This window comes from Neodiprion fabricii, chromosome 7, assembly GCF_021155785.1.
Source record: "Neodiprion fabricii isolate iyNeoFabr1 chromosome 7, iyNeoFabr1.1, whole genome shotgun sequence".
NCBI classification, from domain to species: domain Eukaryota; kingdom Metazoa; phylum Arthropoda; class Insecta; order Hymenoptera; family Diprionidae; genus Neodiprion; species Neodiprion fabricii.
The window spans coordinates 13915357-13937668 of NC_060245.1; the positions used below are offsets into that span (position 1 = coordinate 13915357).

General features: G+C 36.7%; 1 long non-coding RNA gene across 1 annotated transcript; it reads left to right on the forward strand.

Moving 5' to 3' along the window:
* The first annotated feature begins 3614 nt into the window (after window positions 1-3614).
* On the forward strand, window positions 3615-4626 carry LOC124186195. Its single transcript, XR_006871592.1, has 3 exons — window positions 3615-3854; window positions 3948-4133; window positions 4269-4626. It is a non-coding gene; the product is annotated as an uncharacterized LOC124186195 (long non-coding RNA).
* Window positions 4627-22312: the final 17686 nt, after the last annotated feature.

Here is a 22312-nt window from a genome sequence, read left to right on the forward strand (position 1 = left end):
TCGCAGCATTCAAGTGGGTGATTGAAATCAGTGAAGTTACAAAGTTTTTACAAATATGACTTTCTTGACCTCGACAAAGTTCTTACGTTTATTGTACAACAACTTGGAATTTTACTTAAGTGAATGGAAATAATTTAACGTATACTTATTTACGTTTTCCAATGAATAACAATTTCAATTCCAATGAAAAAAAAAAACGTTCACCATGATCATCATCATCTTCATCTACACCGGTGAGTTGTACCAGAATACCACAATTTTGTTTAAACGTCTTGTTATCGGCAAACAAGACTTTGTATGTGTGTTTCAATTTTTTTTTCTTCTCACGGAAAGGAAATACGATGATATTCCGCACAACATACGCGTACCGAGGGAGGGAGGCTCACTATCTGCCTCGAGACTTCTTAGTTAAGGCGGTCAACTTGCCATCGCAGCTTACGGGGATGGGAGCCGGAAGTATATTCTCATGTACCAAGCGGGTGTGTCAGCCCGCTTCATAAGAGGAAAATGGCAATTGGTTATTCCATGAAGTGTAATATATTTGTCGGGGGAGGGGGAGTATTCACCTCCCTGGGGCAGGGGCATCACAAATTACCGATAAAACAGTGGTTATGCTGACTTCTTTTAATGAGGAGAAATAAAGGGTGACCAATACTAGAGAACTAAATGAAACAGCTGGCAGAGACGTAAGCGATTCGTTGCGGGTAGTCGCGGCGCCGGTTCATTCAAAACTCCCAACTCCCCAGCTTCACGCTTCGCTAGAGCCGGCCGGATTATCCTCCCTCTCGCGGCTCTCGTCTCTACTCGTAATCCGGTCTCGTTATTAATAGTCAGCTGATCTAACGGCCCTCTTTCGATTAAGCCGACATATATATGTCGGATTGTGGAAAAAGAAAAGTTCAACCTTTTAATAATGAAATATAAGTTTTAATTATAACAGTAATGGATCGGCTTTACACTAGTTGCTTCTCGCTTGACAACTTCTCGACTCTCACGATTCTCTAGCGTGATCTTATTCGCCCCGCTTATATTATAGTTGCGCGCATGCGCTATTCGCGGTTATCCCTACAGCTACGCACACGATACTTATTGGGACAATCCCCAATAATAAATTATTAGGAACCTACGAATGAATAATTGGAAATTTATATATATATGTATATATTAATTTTCAATTATTTATTCGTAGCTTCCTAATAATTTGAATGAAAATTTATATATATATATATATAAATAATTTATAAATAATATATAAATAATATAAATAATTTATTCAAATTAACCATCAATAAATTCATCAAAAACTGTTAAAATTAGTATGCATTGAAGTTTGACGATGAATATCTTTTAAACGCTTTACTTAATCGACAAATCATAAGACACCATTTTTGTAGAGCGGTTAATTTCCTACAAAACTATGAGTTGTGCAATTCATCAAAATTTTTTGTGAGCGAGTTAAAAAATTCATAAGCAAAACAGAAATTTCTCTTAAAATAATCAAACTTTGAGCTTTGATATCTTTTAAACGGTAAGGTTTACGAAAAAAATTGTAAGAGACCTTCTTTGTGGAGCGTTCGATTTCCTACAAGAATAGAGAGGGGAGGTGCCGATATTCAATTCGTAAACAAATAATAATAATTCACCTAGACGAACAAAACAGCAATTTCCTTGGCGGCAAATCTTGATGAAATGGTGCACTCTGATTGGCCTAGCGCTATCGCTTATAATTCAAAAACTATGCGTCGGACGAGCTTCCGGAAAAGAAATTCTCGGTTAGATTTTAACGAGGTATCATGCTGGCTAGTCCGTGGGAGGCAATTTAGGGACACCCTGTATATATATCAGTGAGTCAAGCAATGAAGCTGGTTCTGTTCCCTAAGCCAAGATTTCAGTTTTGATTAATTTATTAGTTAGCAAGAAAGCAAGTGGTTTGTTTTGTCAAGTTTTAAGAATAAACAAGAATTAATAAACTTAACAAAGGTTTGGCAATCATGCCCATGCTTCATGCGTTAGAAAATTTATTTTTACATCTGGGGCATTCCACACCAAATCGACCACTTTTGAACCCGGCTCCTTTCGATTTGGCTGAAACTTTTTTATCCTTTTCTACCTTATGAAAAACGTTTCTCAAAATTTTTTCAAATTTTTTTACCAAACCTAAAAAGTTATGAATTTTTGAAAAATATGGCTTTTTTTAAGTAGCTATAACTTTTTCAAAGTTTGACTTATTGGAACGTTTTTGTTTAGAAATTTTCGTTTTTAAATATACTTATCGAAAAAAATACAAAAAAATTATTCAAATCTATTTTTATATTTTTTTTTTTTTCTAGATTTTTGGACAAAATCGAAAATTTCTCGACGATTACTATTTTTGATTTTTTTTTCTCGTTATTAGATCTGTTACGTTCTGGTGAGAAAATCACAAGAAATCCTTTCTTCACTGCGTGATTTTCAGCCTTAAGTTGATTTACAAACCTCGTGGTATTTAGATTTTGATACAGTTTCTCGTGCAGCCTGTCTTGGTTTCGAATTTTGTTGTGGCTCGTGCCAGCTGTCACTATGCGTGATTGAAATAATTCGCTCTACATACACTGTAATTTAAAATACACATTTACTAACAGTAATATATTCGTTGACTGATTTTCGAGATATAGGATTTTAGTGTTATTCACTTGGTTAGTAGTACTAAAGTTCGAAGCTTCTGAATATGAGTGCTCTATGACAGAATGATCTATGACGTTTTTGATTCCGAGGTGTGCAATGGTCTGAAGTCTAAATTGGTTCTGTTTCTTTCGATGGCTGAAGTGATTTCGGTTGCAAACCAGAACTGTCTGGTTCGAAAAGGATCTTCAATAGTGGGAGATCTGGAAGATATTGGTCTTGAAGAGGCCAATTGGTGCAATATTGACAAGATAATTAATAGTAAGAATGCATATTTGAATTCTAAGAATGATACGTTGTGAACTGCTCGTCTTGTCTTTTCTCACGTTCATTACGTTTGGTCAGTGAGAGTTCGTGAGCCTGAGCTCCGTGAATTTCGATTGTAGACCCATATGGTCTATGTGTGAGTTGAAATTGAAGATATAAAGTAAAGAAATGAAAATGATACATGAACGATTGTCGGTGCGAGACCATTACACACCAAAATAGTAACTAAATCTAAATCGATTTGAATCTTAGAGGCTATGATATGAGCATGTGTGTTTTCTTATGGTAATTGCACGTCGCGACGTCGGTGGGTTACACTGGTAAGATAGTGCATTAAATAGGACGACTTGTGACGATTTGAAAACCAAACCGCCATCTTTGATACAGTAAAATATGCTAATATGGCGTCATCTACTGTTGGCGTCTAATGTTGTTGTTATGGCTTGTGCTGAGGATCATTTTGTTGTTTAAATAATCAGAATTTATCCTAAAATCGAAAATGGTATCGGCGTGTGCTTTTTGTGGTTCCAAAAAAGGGAATGACTCTAGAACATATCATAAGTAAGTATACAAGCCATATATATACTTATGTTCATGTCTCATGGGTTATATAATTCCTTTCTTGTATTTCGTTTATTATTTATTTCTTTAAATCAATATCATATGTATTTCTTATAAAGGTTTCTCTTGAAACATAAAAATATGTTGCAATCTTGACTGCAGAACATGGGACTAGGGTCAAAGTTTGTACCAAAAAATCATTCCTTATTATGCTCAGATCATTTCGAAGGAAAATGCTTTCAATAAGGTACAAATAATAGATGTCTTCGCATCGGAAGTATTCCAACATTATTTGGAGAATACAAATCGGTTTGTGTTTACTGTCACGCAGTGGAAGGACATGATGAAAAACGATCATTCCGCAAGTGAGGAATTGTGCAAATACATGATAAAAATGTATAAGTTTAATATTCATCTTGTCAGATTTGTATTCTAACCTGTCAATCATTCTATAACAGATTTCCCTTGGACAATCCAAAATTGCTGAAGAAGTGGGTAGCTGCAATGAAGTTGACAGATTTTCTTCCAACTGGGAAGAGTTGGTTGTGTGGTGATCATTTCGATGAAAAATGTTTCCGATCGTCAGGTCGAGGTTTAGTACTTAAATGCGGTGCCAACTTTGTTTTCATCTGAAGACAGTGGAGGTATGATGACATATTATATGTATAAATTGTTTCAATTACAATTATTTGAATTGATTGATATTCTTGTAATTAAATAACTTGAGTTAAATGATTAAAGAACTATTCATCTATATAAGAAAATATATTTATTTTCAGGCACTTCTGTAGTACAGCAAGAGAACACAAGCAATACAACTGACGAAGTAGATAATACTAATAGTAATCAATCAACTCGGCAACAAGGTGTAAAGCGTATTTCAACAGAGTCTTCTACTCCTCCTTCTAAGATTCGAAGAACTAGCAGTCCTTGTACTAGCCCATCAATTCATTCAAGGAACGAAGCTGTGATAGAATTACGTGAGAACAAAAAAAAAATTTAGAAAATGTAATGTTTACGTCAAACTGTAATAACACTTAATTATGATGATATTATGTACCACCATCTATTACATCAATTGCAGAAAAATTAAATGGTTCAATTTGTAGAGAGATGCCCGAAACACCAAGAAGTATTCAGAAAAGAATTTTTCAATTTTTCAAACAAATTTTTCATTACTTCTAGTACCATTATTTATATTATAAAATCCTATTTTTGTTTTTTTGACAGTTTTTAAATAAATCGTTCTGAGGAGGGCCCATATCCGGGTCGAAACGTTAACTAAAAATACGTTTTCTTAATTGACCGATCACCAAGACTCTATAATATATTACATACGAGGTCGAGAATTCTTATTCATCACTATATGTTGCAACAAATATAGCATCTGAAAAAGTTGTTGGGATAAAAATTCGTCATCACCTTAATCGACAAATTATCTGGGAACGTCAGTAATATCTACTTAGTTAGTAGTATTAGCAGAGGCTTAATCTTTGTTTCTTATGTGAAAATTGCCTAGTCAAAGTCTATTGTCTGTGAATATTATGCTAGTCATTATAAAATTCCTTTATGAAATGTTAGTTAGAGTATTATTTTATTAATGATAGAATTAAGTTCACATAGTCATATGCACGGTTCATCGCTTGCATGAAATAAATGCAATATATATCATTTTTAAAACATGCTGTTGTTGAAACCACCCATCTACCCAAAATTACAATAATTCTCGATATTTTCATCTACTTTTTGCAGATACTACAAAATAACATTTATACAGAAGCATTGTCGGAGGACGAGGATCTATTGATACATAAAGAGACGTAGCAGCATCCTAATGCACAAAATTTTTTGAAGTATGCGCTACAGTCTTTTATACAGTAAGCTGGTTGAATTTGATACGTATACAAATTTTATATTTAAAACATTGTTTAATCACAATGAATTCCAGTGTATGGACTACACTAGAAGTTAATACAACTTTTTTCATTCAAAGTTTTGCAGTCAATCACAGCACGAGCAAAACAACCATCATTACGGCTGATCCGATTTTTATATCCTTTATATTCAATCAATCATTGTATATAATTGTATTCAATTTATTATTCAAATCAATCATTGTATATGATTATCTTCAATCAATTATTCAATCAATAATTTGATATAATTATCTTCAATCAATTTATTTAATCAATAATTGTGTACACTTACCTTCAATCCATAATTATATGGGAATACTTATATTTACTATTACTTGGAATATCCTTTGCTTCAATACTTTTCGGAGGATCTCAAGAAAAAATTCCAAAAATACTGTTTTTGACTCGTATTTATGTGCAAGAAGCTGAGTATCATTTAACGGTTAATGGGAAAAATCTGAAATTATTTGAAATTTTTTACACCGATTTATCTTATAGAAGATATTGTTAGACTTATACATAGCAGAATCTTCTGAACAGTTTCTCATACTTGCGAAGATGTGTTATTATATGTATAGTTTACTATTGAGTATTCAGAGAGGAATGAATTGTTTTCAAATTACAACCTTCTGAAATAAATTATAAAAGTAAAACATGAGGTTCAGAAGTATGTATCCAGAATTGCTCGCTATTTTTAGATGAACACCAATGGCCTCAAGCCTTAAAGGTGAACAGACTATGCTTATACACATTCCATACACCCCTTCGGTTTTGCCCATCGACATGATTGATTCTACACTAAAATATTCATTCATAGGAAAATTTGAAAAATAAATATGAAATAATAAATGAATTATATTTAGCAACACTATTTATTGTAAAGACTTTGAAAATTAAATAAATTTGGAATAAATCATCATTTTGGCCTTTGAAAAGTATGTGTTATGCATATAAGAATTTTTTTCAGATTCTTGACATACTTTTATATTTTGTGTATATTTTTTACATGTTATTATATTTCTTGATTAAAAAATGATTCTGTTAAATTAAAGCGAATATAAATATTGTACGCACTGTAAAAATTACTCTTAGTAATAATGATAGTATTAAAAGAAAAATATAGTAATTGTCATTTCTATGTTTTCACGATAAAAATCGGCTAAATCAGTACCCATAACATTACCGCTATTTAAATGTAGCGCTAAAACGTTCATATTTTACTACATCAAATATGGCTGCCCGGCCTTCAAACCGTAACACACTTTTTCCACAGCATGCGCCAGCCAGTGTAATGTAGAGATCAGTGGTGGGTTACGGCATAGATAGTCCAAGAGCTAATGACAAATTTAGAGAAGGTATTTTGCCCACATTGAAATAATAAAAAAACAACACTATTACTATGGGTGCATCTCGAATGGTGAGTCTGGTAGAGGTCTTGCGGTTATTTCGCCATTACGCAACCTATTAGATTTGAAAAAAAAAACCAAAAAATATCTTTGGGCAAGTTGAAATTTTTTTATCTATTTCTTTAGTAGCTGTATAATGTATGAATAATGTAGTCTCATGGTCTTGAGGCGACCAATCACAGGCCAAGGAGCCAGAGGCCCCATCAGCTGCCGGCAGGTGTGGATAAATTATCTCTCTCGCATTTGTAACTACACGTGAGACTTTTTGTCGCACTAATTTAAAATCTTTATTCACGTCAAGGGGTTGTTAAAGACCGTTCAACTCGTCTGGCAACTGATATGTATTTTTTAAATTGTTTATTGAATATTGTTATTATTATCGGGTTAATTAATATACGCTTGTTGATTGAGACGATATTTATTGATTAACATAAGAGTCCTTTTTATATGATCCGAAGAACCCGCTTATCACTTCCGTACGTATGCGTAAGTTAAAATCGGGGGTGCCGACAGAGGCGCCAACCTTCTTAGTTCTAGGTTCCCTCTTTGGCGGTATTATTCGAATCTTTTATTGTACATATGATATCTTCAACAAATATGCCATAAAAATTTTAGGATACCGCTGGATACGGAAAGTATATTAATTAAATAAATTTGGGGGGGTCAGGTCATACTTTAAAGTTCAAAAACTAGTCTGGGATTGTTATTTATATATTATACAGCTACTAAAGCAATAGATAAAAAAATTTCAACTTGCCCAAAAGATATTTTCTGGGTTTATTTTTTTTCAAATCTAATAGATTGCGCAATGGCGAAATAACCGTAAGACCTCTACCAGACCCACCATTCGAGATGCACCGATAGTAATAGTGTTGTTTTTTCAATATTTTAACGCGGGCAAAACACCTCTAAATTTGTCATCAGCTCTCCGACTACGAGAGGATACAGCTATAACTATCGGCTGGGACATAACATACCAAACTTCGACATTTTCTGCAAATCCTCAAATTTTTTCGGAGTGGTGTTTTTTTGATTTCTATTTTTTTCGATCAGCCTTATTCCTCATAACACCATTCTGAACATTTTTGAGGATGCTCAGAGAACTTCCAATTTGGAAAAGAAAAAAAAAACACGAATTGAAAGTGGTAACCATGGAAAAAATTTGTTTTTTTCGAATATTAGGATAAAAATATAAGGAAGCTCTGAATAATTTTCTTGTATGTTTTCGTAAACTGCATTCAAAAATGAAGATAATAAAAATAAAATTGCTCTTTCCTTTACGGGTGTTACGGGGTAGAATGCGTAAACTTCGATGAACGGTAATCGAAGCTTAATCCTCGCCCAGCCAAAGTGTTATTTGGCTATTATAGAGTCCGTTCACGTCGACTATGCACTTGCATGCTACTACTCTCAATGCAGGAATGAATGGAGTATAAAGGGATCAGTTTTAAGGGAAGGTAAACGATTGAAAGTATACGATTGTTTATTATTATCGAGTAGTTGTTGGTGTATGTGGTCAACGCAAAGGAGTCGATCGAGGGAAAGGGTATGGCTTTACTTTAGAGGGATATATGTCTTGCTTGAGCGTTAGGATGGATCTGAGGAGTTTAGCGGGATGTACGAGGTAAGCTAGCCGCGAGTTAGAGAGAATCTTGCTGACTCGCCGACGATAAGGGCAGACTACAGAGCGTCAGGTAACTAAGAGTGTGGGAAAGGAATATGAAGTCTGGAGGACGTAACACGGGAAAAAAAAAACCAATTTCACTCGCAAAATAACCCCCAAAATAACCCTCAACCTCTAAGGGCTAAATTCGTACCCCTTAATTCAGGGTTAACCTCAAAGTCGAAGGCTCCCAAATTGAGGGTTTACTTTGAAATCGAGAGTCTACTCTCAAGTCGAGGGTTCACTCCCAAATTGAGAGCTCACCTCTTAAGTGAGGGTTAACCCCCAAGTCAAGAGTTTACCTCCAAGTTGAGGATGAACCTCCCTATCGAGGATTCACTTTGGAAAAATTTTCGAGTCAAGAGCTTATTATGTCATTGTATTGGGACTATAGATGTAACGGTATTACAAAAGTGCATTACACACATTAGTAAATGCAATAGAAACTGACTAATCAAGAAGTTGTCCGGTTATTTCTCATTTGATATCTTGAGGCAATCATATACTGTAACGTGACATTTTTGATGCCCGTGACAAGGGGCTCCTTGAACCCTGGGCGGAACCAAAATTGAGGAATTTCCGAAATTGAGTCGCGAAGTCTTTGCAAAAGAGCGCCAGGACTAGAGTCACGCATCCGAAAATACGAGAGGGGACATCTTAGCGAATAGCGTAAGATATTTCAGCTTTTTTGTTTTTTTTTTATTTTTCAGCTACAACGCCATCGGGCAAGAAGTCGGCACCGAATTCGAGGAAATTGCGGAGTGTCGGACTAGCGACAATTGCGAAGGAAGAATGTCGAGGCTGCGGAGGGGGAGCCGACGCAGATCCCCGCATCGCGCGAATCCAAGGTGGACGCGATTCCCGCTGGCGGCCAGCGCGCCGCAGCTTCTTCCCCTTCTCCCCGCCAACAATTGACTAGCGAAATTGTGATGGACCGACTAGCGACGAGGGAGCACGACGCTCACCACCAAGACATCATGGAGCTGCGCGGAGGGCGAGATTGCAGTCTAGCTTTAAGTTCTGCGCCGTGATGCTGTTGGAGGTGGGCGTCGAGTTGCGCAATCGACGAAATCAATGACGGATCGATTATTGCGTATTCTTGTGGGTATGACGTCACGTATGGGATGGCGTATCGAGATCCGTGTTGCGGCAGGTCTAGGTTTTTGAAACCACTCTAGTTCTGGTGGTCGTGATAAGTAGTCACGTTTTGGGGAGTTTGCGAAGTAATGGAGTCGCCCAAAAATCGCGAGGGGAATGGAAGGGGGTTGCACGGATGTAGAAGGTCAGCGCTGCTTCTATTCCCGCGATTGCATTTCGAGCATAATTACGAAAAGGCTTGGCGAGTAACGGATAGCCGTTTTGGATTTGCGTTGTAGAAAAGTACTCGAAATTCTTTTGCCGATTCTTTTGCTTGATGACCATAGCCTGAGTACGCGTGTTAGAGTAGAGTAAGTTTTGAGTTCTTGAAAAAGTTGAGCAGTGTCACGGGTTTTAGTCGAGTCTCTCTCGTTTTTGAAATCAAGGATAGCCGAATTCCGCTGTACCGGGTCGAGCCGCGTTATCGGGTTTTTCAGTGTCACCTCTCAAGTATGTCAGAAAGTGCCGAATTGGAGTGCTCGGATCAGCGAATAACGTTTTCGAGGATTTTGAGAAGGTTTGATTTCGGATGCGTTGCGATAGCGAATAGCTGAGGTTAGGTTTAGTTGCGCCTGCGCTTAGTTCCGTACCCGTTTAGTCAAGATGATGTGAATTGAGTTGTATTACCTTGAGATTGTGTTTAGGTGAGATTACATTTAGTGGTACTCGCGCTTAGTTAAGTTGCCGTTTGTTTAAGATAGTGTTTAGTTGAGTTGAGGTGATGTATAGTCGAAATTGCCGTTAACGAGAAATTCGAGTATTGAGTTTTGGTTGCGTCTGAAATATAGTGGCGTTGCGGATTGGTTTAGTTAAAATAAGCTTTAGGTTAAGTTAAGTCGTCACGTTTAGATTCAGGGCAGCTCACGGTAGCGTCGAAGCTACGAGTCGGGTGAGATCTCGGGTGAGATTGAGGGCGCCGTCTGTTCGGTAGCCCGACAGCGCACCGTCGAGAATGTAGTTTTAGTTTCGGTTTCGAGCAATTATCGCTATGGAGAAGAAATGGCGAATTTGCAAATTGAGATTAGCGTATGGAGATTTTGTAATTGTTGAGTGACATTTTAGTTAGGGAGCCGCGAGCTTAGTAGAGTGAGGAATAGTGTAGGTTACGTGTAATTTTCTGTTCATTTTCAGAATCGCGACGAGCGACTTTTGGATTATTTTTTTTTTTTGTTTTTGTATCACCGCTATTGTGAAATATAAGATTTTGTTTTACTTCTTTTCTTAAGTAGCGTGTGGTTTTCGAGTGTCTCTCTCTCTCCAAAAATGACCCCTCCCCTCTCCGCGGTACTGAGCTATCGAGCATATTCCCGATGTATAGCGCATTAACGATTTCGAGGCGTGTTAATCACGCCAGGCGCCCAACAAAACTTCGCGATATTGTTTTTAGATCCAGGGTACATCGTGGACGCCAAATTATTGTGCATGCGGTAAGTTCTCGGACATTTTCTCCGAGTGACCGAGGAGCGGCAAAAATCCACGTCACAATACATATATTATATATATATGTCAGATTGCACGAAATTTAACTCACTGACTGCCGCAGTGACACGGTTAAATACAGTTTTATTGCATATGCAGATCAATGATACAATATTCAGATATCGGTGTACTGATCTAGAACGTCTTCTCTCGGTCGTGGTCCCGAAAGAAGTGTCCAAAGCCTCCTCTTTTTCCACTTCAAAAATCGCCGTCCCTCCGTCACGCAAACCATTCGTTGTTTTCACCCTCCACACCACCCGTAAGGGGGTGAGTCTGTTCCCAGAATGCACTCATAAGGCGCAACCTCTTCTGCAGTCATAGAGCCCGATCCCTTGACGCTTCGCACTTGGGTTTGCATAAGCATCGGCCGGGAATCGAGAACACTGTTTGGACGCAGCGTCGCTTGAAAATCTCGAACTCCTTGGCGATGCGACATATATGCATTTGGATATTCATTTTTATTATTAAATGCCACGAAAATGATATATTAACATTCTTAAATACGAATTCGCGTTTAATATAGAAGGAGGGTATAATGTATCCCCACGCAGAAAAATAATCGTAAATAAAATTTAATGTACCTACGTATGTATAATTCATATAGCCATGAAGAATTATCTATACCCAATGCATTCCACTCATTATTATATTATACTGAAGATTCATTCGTACATGTACATAAACTATATGAAAATGTATAAAATATTCAGATTCAATAATTTTCAGATAATTTCCAAGAACTATCACGTAAAAAAAATCTCTGAGAAAATCGAAAAGGGTTAATGTTTTTGATTCACCGAGTTGATGTGGGAATCCCCATATATAGTGTAGTTTATAATTTCTAATTTCAACCCTGAAAAAACTAAGCAGTTATTTTGATTTGATGAATTACGAGAGAATTTGACGAGAGATGAGAGAAATTAACGATAACAGAGTCAGGGTGGCTAGGTGGTCTAGTGGAGTAAGGCTCCGGTCAAGCATCTCTAGATACCAGGTTCGATTCCTGGCTCCGTCTTTAATTTTTCTAATTCACTAGTTTTCAAATTTACATTCTTTCAACAAAATTCTCTCGTAGATTAATGATTTGCACATCCGCATCTCATTTATTAGACGGCATTGCCGTCTTACGGGCTTCTCATCGGAAGCAAAGGATTCAAAAAGGGTAAACATAACATCTACACACTACAGTCTCCTTACAGCGTGCATGCAGAGGAGAAACTTCTTACATAAGTAAATATTATTCTTGGATATGAATATAAATAAACAAATAAACTGTTCTGAGGAGGGCCCTCATCTGGGCTGAAACGTTAACACGAAAAAAGTGTTTTTTATTTATGACCTTCATATCCAAGAATAATATTTACACAACAATTCACCAAGGTCAAGAAAATGGTTTTCATCGTTGTTGAGAATAATAGAATTTCAACGAATATCGTAAAAATTACCTTGGAAATTTCACGGGTTATGTTATTAGGTGTATCCCTTGGAGTTGCAGGGGACAATACCCGCAATGTTGATATTTCACCCTCACATTTGCCATCAGTTAAATTTTGGGGATATGAATTACCCTCATCGTTCAAGGTGTACCTTCAACGTCGAGGGTTCACCTTCATGTCTTGGGGATTTAACCCTCAATTGTTAGGAATAAACCTTTATTGTTAAGGGTTTACCTTCAACGTTGGAGGTGTACCTTCAATGTTGAGGCTTCACCTTCAACGTCCAGGGTTCATCTTTAACTCTTGGGGATGAACCTTCAATTGTTGAGGGTTAATTTCCAACTGTTGCGATAAACCCTCCATTAATGACGGTTTACCTTCAATTTCTGGGGGTAAACCCCTAAATTTAGGGGTTTATCCTCAAATTTTAGGGTAAGCCTCTAAATTTTTAGGCGCACCCCCCAAAATTGACGATTTTTTTCCGTGTGGGTTGATTCATTGTTGGACAAATGACGAGCATTTAAAACAACACATCTAATGAATTTGAACTTGAATTTATCACTATAAAATCTTTTGCGTTTTGATTCGTCAAAATTATCACTAATTGTTGTATCAATTCAAAGAAGCTCTGTAAAAGTGTTTTTTGAAATTTTTTATCAATCTCCAAGTCGAAATTTATAGCCTTTACACTCGTTACTTTTTCGCGAAATAATAACTAGCGACATGATTACCACTTTCAATTTTTGTTTTTAATCTATTTTCAAATTTGGAAGTTTTCTGAACACCCTCAAAAATTTTCAGAATGGTGTTATGAGAAATAAGGCTGGGTGAAAAAATTTTTTTTTCAATTGGAACAAGGAAATAGAAATCGAAAAAACACCACTCTGAAGCAGCTTGAGGATTTGCAAAGAATGTCAAAGTTTGATATAATCAAAATAACAAAAAACTCAAAAACGGTAATCATAGAGAAGTATTCGATTTTGACCAAAAATCAAAAAAAAATCGATGAATTTAAGTTTGAATAATTTTTTTGTATTTTTTTTCAAAAAGTATAATTAAAAACGAAAACTTCTAGAAAAAAACGTCCTGATAAGTCAGATTTTGAAAAACTTATAGCTATTTCAAAAAAAAAGTATTTTTTCCAAAATTCAGAACTTCTATTTGGTTTGCTGTTACGTCCGGCGTATTGTCACACATTTCCCTCATGGCGTCATTCTCCCACGATTCTTACAGTAACCTTATCAATTCATTCCGGATCTCCTATTTCCATTCTTGCTCACGCCACTCGTTTTTTGCCGACTCTACTAATTCTCTTCCCTACCGTTTCGCGCTACTCCTCTTTAGCTCATATTCATTCCTATTCCAACGTTTGACACGATCGATTCTATTTCAACGCTCAACAACCTCAGGTGTAACTTTTCTTTCCGATATTGTAAACTACACACTCTGCTTAAACTATTCCACAAATTCTTGAAACAAATATATAGTTCATATCTCAAACATCCAAACGGTTATTCAACCCTTATCCCAATTTCTGGTTATCCCCGTGTTACGTCCCAGCCGATAATTATGGCTGTACCCTGTCTGTATCGTAACCTGCCAACGTGCAATTACCATAAGAGAGCACACATGCTCATACCATAGCCTTTAAGATCCATATCGATTTAGATTTAGTTATCATCTTGGTGTGCAATGGTCTTGCACCGACAATCGTCCATGTATCATTTCCATTTCTTTACGTTATATTTTCAATTTCAACTCACGTATAGACAATATGGGTCTACAATCGAAATTCACTGAAGTCAGGCTCACGAACTCTCACTGATCAAACGTAAGGAACTTGAGAAAAGACAAGTCGAGCAGTTCACAAAGTATCATTCTTAGAATTCAAATATGCCTTCTTGCAACTAACTATCTTATCGCCACTGCACCGATTGGCCTCTTCAAAACCAATATTCTTGCACTGACGTAGCCAAAAACCAATCAGGAATCTCTTCCAGATCTCTCACTATTGAAGATCCTTTTCGAACCAGATAGTTGAGAATTAGAATCACTTTAGACATCGAAAGAAACAGACCCAATTTAGACTTCAGACTATTGCACACCTCAAAATCAAAAACGTCATAGATCATTCTGTCATAGAGTACTTATATTCAGAAGCTTTGAACTTTAATTAGTACAACTAACCAAGTGAATAACACTGAAAACCCATATCTCGAAAATCAGTTAACGAATATATTACAGTTAATAAATGTGTATTTTAATTCAAAGTGTGTGTAGAGTAAATTATTTCAATCACGCGTGGTAATCGCTGACACGACCCACAACAAAGTTCCAGATCAAGACAGGCTGCACGAGAAATTGTATCGAAACCTAAACACCATGAGGCTTGTAAATCAACTTAAGGCTGAAAATCACGCAGTGAAGAAAAGATTTCTCGCGATGTTCTTCCCAGAACGTAACACCCGGACGTGAAAGCAAAGTCGAACCAGTTTATTTCTCACGGCTCGGGAATAAACGACGTCCACGGACGTAACATTGGTACAAAAAATCCGAAAAAATGTTGAGAAACGTTTTTCATAGGGTAGAAAAGCATAAAATAACTTTCAGCCAAATCGAAAGGGATCGGGTTCAAAAGCGGTCGATTTGCCGTGGAATGCCCCATATACATCCACCTGAGAATCAGGGATACAACACTCAACCCTTTATGCCGGGTGTTCCATTTTAATCTTATACCTGATTTCTCTCGGAAAACACGACTCTGATTGAGTATTGAGTGTAATCAAACCTTTAGGGTTCGAAGGGGGATGTTCAAAGGAAAAATTTAATTTGGTTCAAAATAAAAAATGGTGGCGTTAGGATGGCCAAAATGTTTTTTTTAATGGAAAAATGTCTCATTTTTTATCAAAAAATTTTTCAAATCAAAACGATCAACTTTTTTGCGATAAATTTTTCCATTTAAGTTCATAATGTTTAGGTGAGAATAACTTTGCGTTTGCGTGTGCGTGGGGAATACTCACACGGATTATGTCTCTACGGCTCGTCACTTCCGCAGTATTTTCAGACCCCAAACCCTCCATGTCAGTGTACTTTGAACATTTTCTAAAGGTGTTCAAATATTCTCCCATTTAGCATTCAGCGAGCCGCAAGGACGCAATCCTTGTGAGTGTTTCGCACACATAGGCGCACCAAAACTTGTTTTCATCTAAGAATTATGAACTTGAATGGAAAAATTTTTCTCACAAGGGTTATTCGTTTCGATTCGAAAATCCCCTCCTCCAATTATTAAAAGTCGAAAATGGTGATTGGTGCGCGAAGTGCGCAGGGAGGAGAATCCCACCTAGTATATGTATACAGATATATTATTGTTAATATTGTCTTTCTTATAATCTAATAGATAATGTACTCCACTTAAAACTGACTTATTTCTTAGATTCTATTGATTGTTCTATAGCAGCGATTGCTTGAGGCCTTGCCCTTGCCTCGCTGTTTTCACTTTCAGTTATGTCATTTAATCTTCCTTTAACGTTATACATTCGGTTCTTACATCGAACGAGCCAAATTTTGATAAAACCTATAACCTCTGCCTCACCCACTGAAGAACTTGAAATATTGATACGAACTGCACAGTTTTAATATGTAGTCGAGCACCAATATTATATGTTGCAGCGGTTATTTATCATATTATGTATAGTGTATACTGCATACCCAACGCAGCTAACTCTAAGATAAATGTCAACAGCCTGAAATTTTTATTTTCTTTGTTTAGAATACAGACAGTCAACAAACTCACAATCAGCTTTATTGGGTACACATTACATCGGTACATTGGAACACCGGGGATACATTGATCTCACACAAGAAACACTGGCCGTTTTTTCATGATCTGATAATACTCAACGTCAGTTTACGACGAAAAAAAGAAGTCAATAATAAAGATATTCTGTAAAATATATCCTTGTATAACTCAATGACAGGTGTGCAGATTAATACGTAAATATTGATGTCAAATTTACGCTAGTATTACCCGGAACTTTTTTAGTGGAATGTATAGTTGAACCGGTGCAGACATTTAAGGATAAATTTTTGTACAACGTAGACTTTATTTGCTCCTGAATTTTAAAGCACTGAACTCACAGACCTGGCTCAGGAATTAGCAGTTAGTAGCAGAGTATCATGGCAGAAAAGGCAATTTTTTTGTTGTCCATACTTAAGTATACATCTGAACTCAAACATAGGTGGAACAATTAACACTTACTCAACTTCCCTGATGGGATTGATTTTCTCTTAACAGCTTTTTTTTTCTCGGTGCCTTTTCAAGAATATAAATCGCTCACGTTATTTAAAAAAACTCTATACATGATTCTTCTGGTAACTTCTTTTGTGGTTAAACCTCCAATACGATTTAACTCTTGTGTCTGAAATCGCTACGGTATTATGCAGTAAAATTATCTCCATATTGTCAAAATCCAAATTAACGACTGAAATCCCATCAATATTTATTTATTGTTTACTGCAATTAAGGTCTGCTCATTGAGACGAAATAAATTAATGATGTCGGGTATTTCATTTTCGGCTAGAATATATTCATTTTGTAACCTTCTATTCTCGATGAGAAGAGATAAATTTTCCATACTATCATTGAGCTTAAGGAGAATCGTATGTATCTCTTTTAAAACGTGCTTCTGAGATTATGGGATTAAAGCGTGGTGGTTAATAATAATTCCAATTACAAGCTACAGTGCCAACGTAACATGAACAGGTAGATTCCTGATTTATCAGATTCTCTTTTGTACCTTTCTTCTTGATGTCTTTTATTTTTAGTCGAGGAAATAAAGCACTAAAAACGGCCCAACTGTCGATTTTTTGAGCAGTAAGACGGATTTTAATGCGGTTTTTTGCATTCGATTCGTAAGAGCGCCTACAAACTTTGTGAACTAAATTGATTAATTAATTTTTTGAAAATGCATTATGGCATTAATAATATGCATTTTGCAAGTGCACTTCCAAGAGACACTAAATAAAAAATTTGCTACTCGGGGGTTTTTGGGGTCGCTGAACACGAATATCGCCACGGCAACCGTCTCCGAGGTACCTGGTGCCCAGGGTGGACAGTATCAACGTCTTCTCCTAGAGTTTTGGCGAAAATTGTGATCGAATTTGTGATTGAATTAAGAACAATATACTTTAATTGAGGTAAAAATGATAATACTCAAGATAATTCCAGAAAAAGACGTTGAAACGTTCACCCTGGGCACCAGGTACCTCGGAGACGGTTGCCGTATCGATATTCGTATTCAGTATCAATACAGTATCAATACAAAAATAAAAAAGTAGTACGGATCACCCATACAACCGACGAAACTTTTGTCTCTTTCTTTCGGACAGAAAGGTGATTACTGGTGAAAAGTAACTTACTTGACCCTCTAATCTATTATCTACGACAAGGCATACAATTAATAAATCAATACTGAGATTGAAAAGTGGTGTGTATCTCCCACACAATTGACGAGTAGCTTTCGTCTCTCGCTCTTGGGCAGAGCAGTGCTTACTGGTGCAAAGTAACTTACTTCACCCTTTAATCTATTATCTACGACAAGGCATAAAATCAATGAATCAATACTGAGATTGAAAAGTTGTATGGATCTCCCACACAACTGACGAGTAACTTTCGTTTCTCGCTATTGGGCAGAGCGGTGCTTACTGGTGAAAACCTTATTTTACACTCTATTACTTCTGACAAGGTATAGAATCTATGAATCAATACAGAAATTGAAATGTAGTATGAATATCCCATAAACGTTTCGAGATATTCAGCATATTACCGATTTCCACGTGGTGTTGAATATTAAAGTACAACTCGAATTCCAGTGATATCCAGTGATTTAGAACTAATTTCTCAAGTGAATAGTCCCTCGCTGCTGATGTTCGATCCTCCGTTTGGTTCGTTCACATGTGAAAAACTAGCTGCGCATGCACATGTCAGAAGATACCAATAGCGCCGTCTCAGGTTAAGGCGAAGAAGTACTGTTGACGGCGCCCGATTTGAATGTTGGCTACACATATTGGCGTCGTAATGACAACAATCGCCGATAAAAATGATGATGACATAGTTCAATTTAGTGAAAACGGGACATCCGAATTATACAAAGAAAGATCATTGAGTTGTGAAATAAAGAAGTGGTGATTGCGGTTTATTGATATTGATGAGAAAAATTGTGTTCTGTAAATTGATTGATAATAATAATTGAATAATTTAGCGATAAAACCAACAGTGACTGTATAATTTAAAATAAAAATATCAATGATTGAAAAATGTAGATTAAACTAAATTTGAAAGTACATTAAAAGAAGATATCTTCAAATGATACATGATTTAAAGGTTCATCGTTAACAAAAATACAAAAAGTTCAATTTTACTTGCACAATTATATTAATTATACGAATTTTTAATCAAGTATCAAGGAAGTCGTACCAGTTATGGACAATGCCCCAATTATTAAAATATTCTTCCTAAAATTAACATAAAATTACTATGATCAGCTTGTATCGTTGAATTTTCGAAAATGCGTATCACTTATTCATATTAATTATGTAATAAAGATGTCGATAATCGGTACAACTGCCTAAATCTGTTGATGATGCAAAAAGTTGTTTAGCATCAACATCAATTCCTGCAATTTCCCGTTTCAAGCTTGCTAATTAATATTTACAAATTTATGGAATTCGGTTTTTCTAATTCACAAGAAGGATAATTCGAGGTAAAATCGAAAGGCTGCCTAATATTAAATTTCAGAATAATTCCTTTCGTGTAGACTGTACATATTAGCAAGAAGTCGTTCGAATTCTACATAAAACAAGATTTCTTGGTGATATGACGATTACTCAAATATCATCTATGGTAGGACTGCAATTATATCCCCGTATTATGTTTGGAACAAAATGAATCAGGTGTTGGGAGAGTTGGGGAATGAAGAGCGAACAAGTATCAAAGCATTACTGTATATATATTCCAAAAAATATGAACAGTTTGATCAAACACATGCACAAAAGCAAACCGATTCATGAAAGTTTCATAAAAAAATAGACATGGCCAACAACTAAATTAAAAAGAGACTAATCGTAGCCGAATAATTAAGTTCAGCTGTGAGAGAAAATACACGTTGCAATACACGTACAGGCATAATAAAGGAAAATATATTTCGCAAAACGTGCACAAGGATGAAAAAGGAAACTGACATGCTAATAATATTGTTACGGTTTCCCCCTTCGAATATGCATGTATTGTAACGGACAGCTGTTCGAGATCGCATCAACATCAACGATGCCCGTGACATACACAAATCATGACAACAACTGTAACGGACAGCTGATCGAGACCACCATCGACACCGACCGTGACCTGCAAACGTCCAGAATAATAAACAAAGACGACGGACGCTGACCAACGCATACCAGAAGCATGACCCACAATAGGACACACAAATAGGGAAATGATGTCGACAGGATATTACAACAACAGCTCTGGAAGAGTATAAAACTGGAGAACCGCGAAGAGCGGTCACCAGTTGTCCGGCAAAGCGCCGAACTGCGTCAACGTTATTAGATCAGTTGTCCGGCAAAGCGCCGAGCTGCGTCATTATTGTACGAAGTGTTTCTCATCTACCCTGCTTACATTTTCCGACAGAGATGTGTCGAATCAGAGTCTGAATCGACACATTTCAGACACAATTTCCGATGCTGTGCGGAATACACCAGACAAGGACAGAAGATCGTGTACGGATCCTAGTCGGACCTGTCGTAAACGAAGTCGGCACGCGGCTCGACGCTCGAAAATTTTTCAAGTCCAAATAATCGAGTCTGTCGGAACGTGGCTGGTTTCCGTTACCGCGGCTTGACGACCCCAAATTTTTCCAAGTCCAAATTATCGAGTCTGTCGGAACGTGTCTGGTTTCAGTCTCCGCGCATTGACAACTACAATTTTCAAAGTCCGAATCATCGAGTCTGTCGGGACGTGTCGGGTGGGTGCAAGGTGGATTAAGGAAATCGGACGTTTATTAACACACATCGTAATTAAACAAATCAGATCATACGTTTATTATCGCTACACAAGGCTTGTTACAACAAGTATCGGTGTCATTCATTGAATCTACATATATCTATGCACAAAAACCAAGTCACTCTATCTAATAAAAAAGTTACGAACAAATGAACGTAGAAAAAGATTACAATAACAATAGTAAAAAAAGATTATAATAACAATAGTAAAAAAAGATTATAATAACAATAGTATACGCATGAAGTTGGCGGTGGGGTGAGATCACGAAAACAAAACAAAAAGCATCTAGCAAACCCTTTGACAGCTGTCATCGGCTGTTTATGACAGTCTTTGACAAATATCTTTATAGGTATCTGTTTCTGACGCGCAAAAAATGAACATGCAAACGAAAATTATCAAGATGATTCCCGACGGGAATTGTCTTTTTCGCGCGTTGACGTATCGTGTATACGGCACTCAGGATCGACACGCAGAGGTGAGACTGAGTATCGTTTCAAATATAGTTGATAATTGGTCTACATTTGCGGGTTTTATTACAGGTAATGAGTCAAACGGTGCTGTGATTAGGTTACCTGGTGATTACAAATCACATATGTATAAAAATGCAATATACGCAGCTGCGGACATTTTTAAGATATGTTTAATCGTGTATCGCGAAGAACAAATTCATCCACACCGGATCGGATCACGAAATGGAACACAATTCTCGCTACTCTTCACCGGCGACGGAGACAGTGGACACTTTGATGTCTTGCAGAACCAAAATAAAATTCAGATAGTGAGTAATAAGTACGAAAAGTAACAATCAAATAATAGTAAATCTAAATATATCACCAAACAGTCAAAAGGACAGCCAGGATTTACGATGACAATGGAGAAAGGGGGAGTTTCAAGCAGCAGACAAGGCGATGAAGATGGTGGATGGTCGGAAGTATCACAAAAGAAAGAGGAAAATAAAATTGTAAGTGCGAAGAACCAAATAAGCCATAGAATAATATCCATCAAATATTCGTATAACCAGGAAAGAGGACGACCAGGATCGATGTTGAGCACAAGAGAAAGAGGCGTTTTGCGGAATGAACATCAACGCAAATATAGAGAAAAAAATAATATAAAGAAGGTGATTTTGGAGAATAACCGGCAGAGCGGCAGTAAAAATAATTCAACGAAGGGTGTCGAAGAATGAGAAGAATCGATTGCGATGATTGATTCGGAAAATAAATCGAGAGGACGACCAACCAATGTGATGTACATAGAAGAGCGAAAAATTAGACGACGGGAACAGCAGCGAAAATATAGGGAAGCGAACAAAAAATATCATACTGGCTTTTCAACCAACGAACAGAAAGGAGGAGTTTCAACCAGCAGACAAGGCGATGAAGATGGTGGATGGTCGGAAGTATCACAAAGGAAAAAGAAAAATAAAATTTTAAGTGCGAAGAACCAAATAAGCCAGAGAATAATAATAAACGAATATTCCTATTACCAGGCAAGAGGACGACCATGATCGATGTTGACCACAAGAGAAAGAGGTGTTTTACGGAGTGAACAGCAACATAAATATAGAGAAAAAAATAATATAAAGAAGGTGATTTTGGAGAATAACGGGCAGAGCGGTAGCAAAAATAATTCAGCAAGTCAAGGAGATAGATAGATATCAATAGAGAAGGAACACCAATTTTCAACCAACGAATGGAAGCTTAGATTGATGAAAAAAAGAAAAGTAA